The 8,581-nt window shown below is 45.5% G+C and overlaps 1 non-coding gene across 1 annotated transcript; it reads right to left on the reverse strand.

Annotated features, from left to right (window-relative positions):
* Nucleotides 1–8,303: 8,303 nt before the first annotated feature.
* Nucleotides 8,304–8,376, reverse strand: TRNAF-GAA (transfer RNA phenylalanine (anticodon GAA)). The gene has a single exon. It is a non-coding gene; the product is annotated as a tRNA-Phe (tRNA).
* Between the last annotated feature and the right edge of the window lie 205 nt (nucleotides 8,377–8,581).

Here is an 8,581-nt window from a genome sequence, read left to right on the forward strand (position 1 = left end):
CATGGATTTCAGTGGGAGTTAGGTGCCTCAGAACCTTTGAGGATCTGGGCTTTAAGGCTTTATAGGTCAAAACAAACACCAAGGCCCATAAGGCAGCCAGCACCCCATAGAAAGCACAGGTTTAATGTGCTGACAATATGACATAGTGCTTAAGATGTGGAATGCTCTATCTATACCAAAGTAAACCCAACTCTCACATAAGCATCAATACTTTTAATGGTGTCAGCCCTTTAAAAAAACCCATACCAAACCAACCGAGGAGATAAATCCCAAATTTAAGAAATTAAAATCAATAAACTTGCCCTGCCATCCATGCTACAATAAAGACTCATAAACAGAAGCATCCACCAAATCTCTATGGCTCTGCTCCTTTACGATTGCACACAGTAGGAAAAGAGGGAAAAGATTTATATGGAATATTTGGTTGGGTATGGGAACCAGTTATCTTAACGTAATATCAAAAAGGAAATATGATCTCATTTAGAGATCTACCGGATACATTCACTGTTACGTTCCCAGTAGGATAGTAGCGATTCTTACAGCTGTCTAGCAATTGAGAATTATGTTCTCACTACATTTAATAACCTCACTTTACCTTCCAGTATCATCCATCACAACGAGACTTTTGGGATCAAAGTCAGTGGCTCCCCATGTAGTATTGGTTCCATATAAAAAAACGATCTCTCTTTCCACTGACTTTTTACTAGATATACCTAAAATTTGGGAAGAAGAAGCTGGAGCATCCCTGTTTGCAGAGTGAGATAGGTAAGATCTGGGCACCTGCTCCTCTCGGGTAGCTTCCAGGTCTTCTTTCTCCTTGCTTCAGAAAGCAAGGGCGATGCCTGTAAAAATGAGTCATGCTCGTTTATTGGGGTCTGACTTATGCTGGTCAGATAACATGGTATAGGCACATGAGGAGAAAAATCCTGCTCTACTTACTAATGCAAACAATCCCGTTGAAGTCAATGAGCTAGTTGTTCCAGCAAAGCAAGCAAGATTCGTGCCCTGCTTCTTCATCATCACTCTACTGGGGTGTTGTGCAGGCCAAAAGTATAATTGGGTTCAAAAAATAACAACATCAATTCATGGGAGCTAAGTCCACATCCATGACTATTAGCCAAGATGGTCAGGGACACAACTCCTTGCTCAGGGTGATCCTAAATCTCTGCCTGCCAGGAGCTGGGAGGGGAAGGCAGGGGTGGATCTCTCCAGAATTTCCCTATTCTGTACATTCCCCTGAAGCTCTAGTATGCGGTCACTGTTGGAGACGGGATACTGGGCTAGATGGACCGTTGGTCTGACCCAGTGTGGCAGTTCTTATATGCATACACAGAACAAATAAATGGACTTTATTAATAGCATCTCACATTTACAGAGCAGGTTTCTTTCCAGGGAATTCCCAAGTACATCCCAAACTTAAACCACAGACAAGAGCCGCTTTTTGCATCACTGAAATGCAGCCACCTCTGGAGTGAAGCACATCAGTTCTCAAAGACACGAAATAGTTTATGCCGTGTTTAGTTGAAACTGCTGAGGCAAACAGAATGACATTTACCCAAGACACTGAGGTTAACGTCCATTTTCTTGGGATTGGCAATGATCACAAATAACCTGGACCATAGTGTTATATTTAATCTAAGAAAAGGCATCTCCACCAGCATAACGCTCCCTGTTGCTTCATTAGCGTCTTGCAGGGAAAATGGTAATCTGCTGAATCCTACAGCACCCTAGACATTCCAGGGAGGTCTCCCATTAGTCTTGGACTCATACTTACCCCTGCTTAGTTTCTGATGGAGATTTGCTGGCTTCACAGCACAAGTGGCATAGGCCTACAGCCCATCTTAAGATGAGGCAGTAAGCAGATCTTTACTGCTATATAAGGCCCTGATCCAGCAGAGCCTTTAAGAATGTGCTTAACTTGATGCGCATGAATAGTCCCAATGAAACCGATGGGGCTTAAAATGAAGCACATACTTATGTGCTTTCCTGGACTAGGGTCTTAATCAATAAGTGTAGAATACCAGGCTACAAAGTGCACATGGGAACTTACTGATTTTCTAATAAAAATAAGCAGCAGTGCTCTTCCATGTTGAAAGATACTCCTCTCAACAGCATGTGGAGTGTATTATTTTTCTGATTAACAAGCCATAGAATGGATTTCTTCCCAGACATCTGATGCCCTGTGAATAATTTCCTTAATCAAAATGTAGATGCAGCTAGCACATATTTTACTACTGTTGCCACAGTACTGCATATCATTGCATCTTTACTTAATGCATGTTGTGGTTTTGTTTCATTATAGGACTATATTAAGCAACGGTTGTTTTGTATTTTCCTTTTTCTAGATGGATTTCATGAGATGCAGTACAAATGTTTAGACTCAACCAAATATCAGGTGCCGAGTCGCAAATTGGGGAGGGAATACATCAGGGGGAATGGGACCTGGAGTACATCATGTCCACCACACGAGTTTGAAATGGGCCTGGATCAGGGGCAGAGCTATGCAAATCCTGTTGGGTTTGGTTCACAATGGAGTTTGCAAACGATTCCGCACATTTTGGTTTGGGTAGGGGATGGATTTGAACCAAATCTTTGCTTGGAAATGGAGTCTCAAAAACCACCTAGCCTAACTGTGTCCTCACTGCAGTCAATGGCAAAAACCCCATTGATTGCAAGGGGGATAGAATGGGGGAATTTATGAGAATCCCGTCCCCAAGTTGTATAAATTCAGACTGCAAAGGAACCAACCCGTCCACCTGTCCCCTAACTAGTCACTTTAAAACCACTACCTCCTGCCAGCTCTGAACAGGCTCTGGGTGCCCTTATGTACTTGCATGTCTCTTGTGGTAGAAATGAGATAGGACTTGATTATAAAGAGGATTTTTATCGAAACTGCTGGATTAAGGCAGACCCTATGTTTTCCCTTAGCTCTCTACTCCTAGAGTAACTCAGCTTGTCGCCAGAAAGGGTCTCCCTAAGTCCTGGCCTTCACCAAGGGACTGGTGAGGATGCTACACTTTCCATTGTTATCAGCGGTGCCCAATGGCGTCTGGGTCACCCCTCCTGAGTCTTGTATCAGAGGGTCTTCTGGAGAAGGAGAAAGAAGTGGCCGGACATCTCATCTTACAAGGTGATAAGAAAGGGAAGTGCTTTCTTTCCAAGGGGTGAATGGTGGTCTATAAATCATAGCACAGCTGGCAAGGTGCCCTGAGGTGCTCCCTAGCTATTAGATGCTAGGGACTGTGACTTTTCACTTGGCTAGCCGTGCTAAAGCTCATGGCTGTCTATTGTTGTGCTTAGGTAGAAGCTCCTGCAATGAGAGAGGAAATGTTTCATTCTACCTCTAATCAGTGTAAGATTCAGGCCCCTTCTGGAAGACCCTGTATCATAGAATCATAGAAGATTAGGGTTGGAAGAGACCTCAGGAGGTCATCTAGTCCAACCCCCTGCTCAAAGCAGGACCAACCCCAACTAAATCATCCCAGCCAGGGCTTTGTCAAGCCGGGCCTTAAAAAACTCTAAATCTCCATTCCACCACCTCCCTAGGTAACCCATTCCAGTGCTTCACCACCCTCCTAGTGAAATAGCTTTTCCTAATATCCAACCTAGACCTCCCCCACTGCAACTTGAGACCATTGATCCTTGTTCTGTCATCTGCCACCACTGAGAATAGCCTACCTCCATCCTCTTTGGAACCCCCCTTCAGGTAGTTGAAGGCTGCTATCAAATCCCCCCTCAATCTTCCCTTCTGCAGACTAAATAAGCCCAGTTCCCTCAGCCTCTCCTCATAAGTCATGTGTCTCAGCCACCCAATCATTTTTGTTGCCCTCCGCTGGACTTTCTCCAATTTGTCCACATCCTATCTGTAGTGGGGGCCCCGAAACTGGACGCAGTATTCCAGATGTGGCCTCACCAGTGCCGAATAGAGGGGAATAATCACTTCCTTCAATCTGCTGGTAATGCTCCTACTAATGCAACCCAATATGCCGTTAGCCTTCTTGGCAACAAAGGCACACTGTTAACTCATATCCAGCTTCTCATCTACTGTAATCCCCAGGTCCTTTTCTGCAGAACTGCCGCTTAGCTAGTCGGTCCCCAGCCTGTAGCAGTGAATGGGATTCTTCCGTCCTAAGTGCAGGACTCTGCACTTGTCCTTGTTGAACCTCATCAGATTTCTTTTGGCCCAATCCTCCAATTTGTCTAGGCCACTCTGGACCCTATCCCTACCCTCCAGCATATCTACCTCCCCTCCACCCCCCAGTTTAGTGTCATCTGTGAACTTGCTGAGGGTGAAATCCATCCCATCATCCAGATCATTAATGAAGATGTTGAACAAAACCAGCCCCAGGACTGACCCCTGCGACACTCAGCTTGATATCAGCTGTCATCTAGACATCGAGCCGTTGATCACTACCTGTTGAGCCTGACAATCCAGCCAGCTTTCTATCCACCTTATAGTCCATTCATCCAATCCATACTTTTTTAACTTGCTGACAAGAATACTGTGGGAGACCATATCAAAAGCTTTGCTAAAGTCAAGGTATATCACATCCACCACTTTCCCCATGTCCACGGAGATCTGTAGATCTGGTTGGAGCACACAAAGACCCAACAAGACAGGAAGAGCAGCCACTAGGCAGCCACAGGGAGGTAGATGGGGAGTGGGCAAATTCAGGCTCAGAGACAGAGGGAAGGCAGACTCCCCCTTTGAAGGTAGCGACAAAATAAGTTGGGTCTCCTAGGGCTTGCTGTGGGGCTAGAGGGAAATTAGAAGGAGGGTAGTGGGGGAAGCAGGGTGGCAGGCCAGGGGGAGGATATCGGAGTAGGGTTCATGGATTTTCTGCAGTATGAGAATCCTTGACCCTAGGTTTACAGAAAGTATCTCTTCCCCCACCCCCAATTCTTCTCTGACAATCTCATCCTAGTTTTTGGTTAGCTGTTAGAATGATTGAGACCCAGGCTCAATTTGAGTTTGAAATTGAATGAGACTATTTTTCAGAGCTCTGATCAGTAGCAATTAGTTGTCTTGGTCACCTAACAGTGCTCAGTTTTCTGTGTGAAATGAACTGGTGGCCTCATTTTCCCAAAAGCTGGAACTGGATGACAGGGGATGGATCACTCGATCATTGCCCTGTTCTGTTCATTCCCTCTGAAGCATGTTGGAAGACAGGATAGTGGACTAGATGGACCACTGATTGGTCTGACCCAGTCTGGCTGTTCTTATGTTCTGATGTTCTAGCAGAGATGGACCTATGCCAAAACTTTGGATCTGGACATCCTTGAATTTTTGGGGTTTTGAATCCAGACCAGGATTCCCCAGCTGCATTATGCAGCTCAAACTCATCTGTAATTTCTGAAGGAAAGATGGGCACCCAAGAAAATCCCCATCGCAATGGGAATTGAATGGCACCTGTGAATGGGTTGCCTCTGCAGCACCCTCTTGTCACTCATCAGGGCATGACTCACCCAGCCATGGGTCTCCACTGGTAGGCTGCTTTCTCTGAGGTAGCTGTGCTTTTGCCCTCCAGCCAAGGCACACGTCAGTCCACCCCTTCCAGGGGGCTATAGTCCAAAAGAAATCGGGAAGCAGAAAACCACAACTCAAAACAGGGCCATCCAACATACCTTTGGTGGGATCCCATCCTTCTATCAGGGTTTGCCTCCAAACAGTCCATGCTTCTGCGGATCTTCTCCAGCATCTGGTCATCCCCTCTAGCAGGGGTGCAACTGTCTGGCAAGCTCCTTCCTAGGCAGCCCTCAACTAGGAAAGGTCTCCTCCTTTTAACTCCCATCTGCAGGCCTGACATTTGTTGCAGGTGCAGGCCAATTGGGTCCACAGTCTCTCATTAACCTGCTGGTTGCCAATGTGGGATCTATCCGCCCCATCACACAACATTGTTGATTGACTCAACAGAGAGGACACCGATTAAATAGAGTTTGGGGTTGAATGAGAGCCTGCCCCCAGAGATGTCCCCTTTAAGCACATTGGCAGGGTAATTCATGCGCTGAAGCTTTTGTGCTGCTAAACCGTATACTGATAACCTGAGATCTCGCACCAGCACTTACTGCACTTTATCACCCTGCTTGATATAAAACTATATTGTAATGAGCAACCTCTGATCAGCAAGGGAACAGGAGAAGGGCTGTTTGCCTCCCTCTCCCACTCCTGATTCCTCAGAGCCGGATGTGAAAGGTCTTCCAATTACTTATCAGTTAAGCAAATAAATACAGTGTTAGTTCAAGGACATTTAGCAATAAAATAAACACATCACAAAAGGCGCCCACCTGGTCAATAGGCTTAACATTTGGAGTGACAGATAAACCGAGCAAGTAGCTGACAAGGCAGCGTTCTGTGTTTGCAGAATAGTCGCGTGTTAGTGAGTAACTTAGAAAAACGGGGTTAGTTTGTGGTAAATTCATCCCTGTGTTGTTATATTGCTTCATTTCAGCAGACCTGCCCTTACCATGCTGCCTGTGGTTTAAAGTGCACCTGTTTGCCCCGTCACCAGCCTGAACTTGTCCATTACGGTTGTCATGGAAAATGACTCATTTGTGCCTTTGAAAGTCTTCCCCAGAAATCTTAGTTTTGTCACTCCATTGAACAGACATGACAGAGGGTGAGACTGTGCTCCATCTATACCGGGGTGGACAAGCGGAGCCTGAGAAGGAGCCAGAATTTACCAATGTACGTTGCCAAAGAGCCACAGTAATACATCAGCAACCCCCCATCTGCTCCCCAGCCCCTCCTGCCTGCCAGCAGCCCTCACCAATCAGCACCTACTGCCCCCTCCCCCCTCCCTCCGCAATCAGCTGTTTCACGTGTGCAGGAGGCTATGGGGGGGAGGAAGGAGGAACGAGGACATGTTACATCAGTTAGACTCCTTCTAGACGTACTTACACTTAACTCCCAAAGTCATAGGTGTTGGTTGAGATCCCCTTACATTAAATATATATGGAGATATACCTATCTCATAGAGCTGGAAGGGACCTCAAAAGGTCATCAAGTCCAGCCCCCTGCCTTCACTAGCAGGACCAAGTACTGATTTTTGCCACAGACTCCTAAGTGGCCCCCTCAAGGATTGAACTTACAACCCTGGGTTTAGGAGGCCAATGCTCAAACCACTGAGCTATCCCTCCTCCTGGTCTACCATAGGAAATTAGGTCAATATAACTACATTGCTCAGGGGTGTGAAAAATCCACACCCCTGAGCGATGTGGTTAAACCGACCTAATCCCTGGTGTAGACAGTGCAGCGTTCTCCCATAGACCTATCTACTACCTCTCAGGGAGGTGGATTACCTTCGCCAATGGGAGAACCTAAATTAGATACTCTTTGAGCAACTGACTTTCATTCTACAAGTGTCCAAGGAAGTTGGAATTGTTGTAACTTAATTGCTAAGCAGCAGGGAGAAGGTTTAAGTAAAGAGATGTTAACTTACACTTCCTCGTATCTTTTATTGGATCAACTTCTGGTGTTGAGGGACAAGTTTCAAGCTTACACAGAGCTCTTCTTTCTAATATCCTGGGATTGACACAGCTACTACAATACTTCATACTTCCTTGCATTGTCTTCTAGCTCCTCAACATGTCAGTAGCAAAACCTTAGATCCCCTTGGATATCAGCAATGAGGGTGCAAGTAACTCAAAGAGAGCCTAAGGAAATGCAAGGAAAGAGGAGGCAGGATTTCAAACATGGGCCACTGAGTTTGGGATGGTCTATGGATCAGTTATAGAGGCAGTAATAGAGTCAATAATTGTTGTCATTGGCCTCAAAAGAAGTCAATATATGTTTATTAGTAATTTAATGATACAGGCAAGAATTAATGATCAATCATTCTAACAGCTAACCAAAAACTAGGATGAGATTGTCAGAGAAGAATTGGATGTGGGAGAAGAGACAGCCAACCAGAGAAAAGATTGTAGACAAGGGGAAGTCCATGGAAAACTTCTAAATGGATCCAATTTAATAATTAAGCAGAGGTCATAGCTCCTTGGCACTGGAAGAAATAAACGGCCTGCTTAATTTTAATACTTATTTCCAGATCACTAAGCTATCATCACTGCAGCAAAAGCAAATGCCCACATCACTACCAAGTGGTGGTGCACTCCCTTTATCAGTCCAGTAACAGAGAAGAAATCTGAATATGAGGATTAGAAGGGACCTCAGGAGGTCATCTAGTCCAACCTCCAGACAGATTTTTACCCCAGTTCCCTAAATGGCCCCCCTCAAGGATTGAACTCACAACCCTAGATTTAGCAGGCCAATGCTCAAACCACTAAGCTATTTCTCCCTCCAAAGGGCCTGCTAAAGCCTGGGATTGAACGAGGGACCTTTAGATCTTCTGTCTAATGCTCTCCCAACTGAGCTACTTTGGCAGCTGAAAACTGTCTAGCCTTGTACTTGGGTTCCCTGCACGAGAAGCCTCATGGAAGTCAGCCAGTCTTATCTGGTTTGCATCTTTGAGAATTTCCTTCATTACTTACTGGCATCTGTCTAGAACGGGTTAGCTGAATCAGGGAGGTTGAGACTGTAATGAACCAGACTCACTGTGGACAGATAAAACAGAGGCAGCAACAGCAC

Source organism: Emys orbicularis, chromosome 7 (genome assembly GCF_028017835.1).
Source record: "Emys orbicularis isolate rEmyOrb1 chromosome 7, rEmyOrb1.hap1, whole genome shotgun sequence".
Lineage (NCBI taxonomy): Eukaryota > Metazoa > Chordata > Testudines > Emydidae > Emys > Emys orbicularis.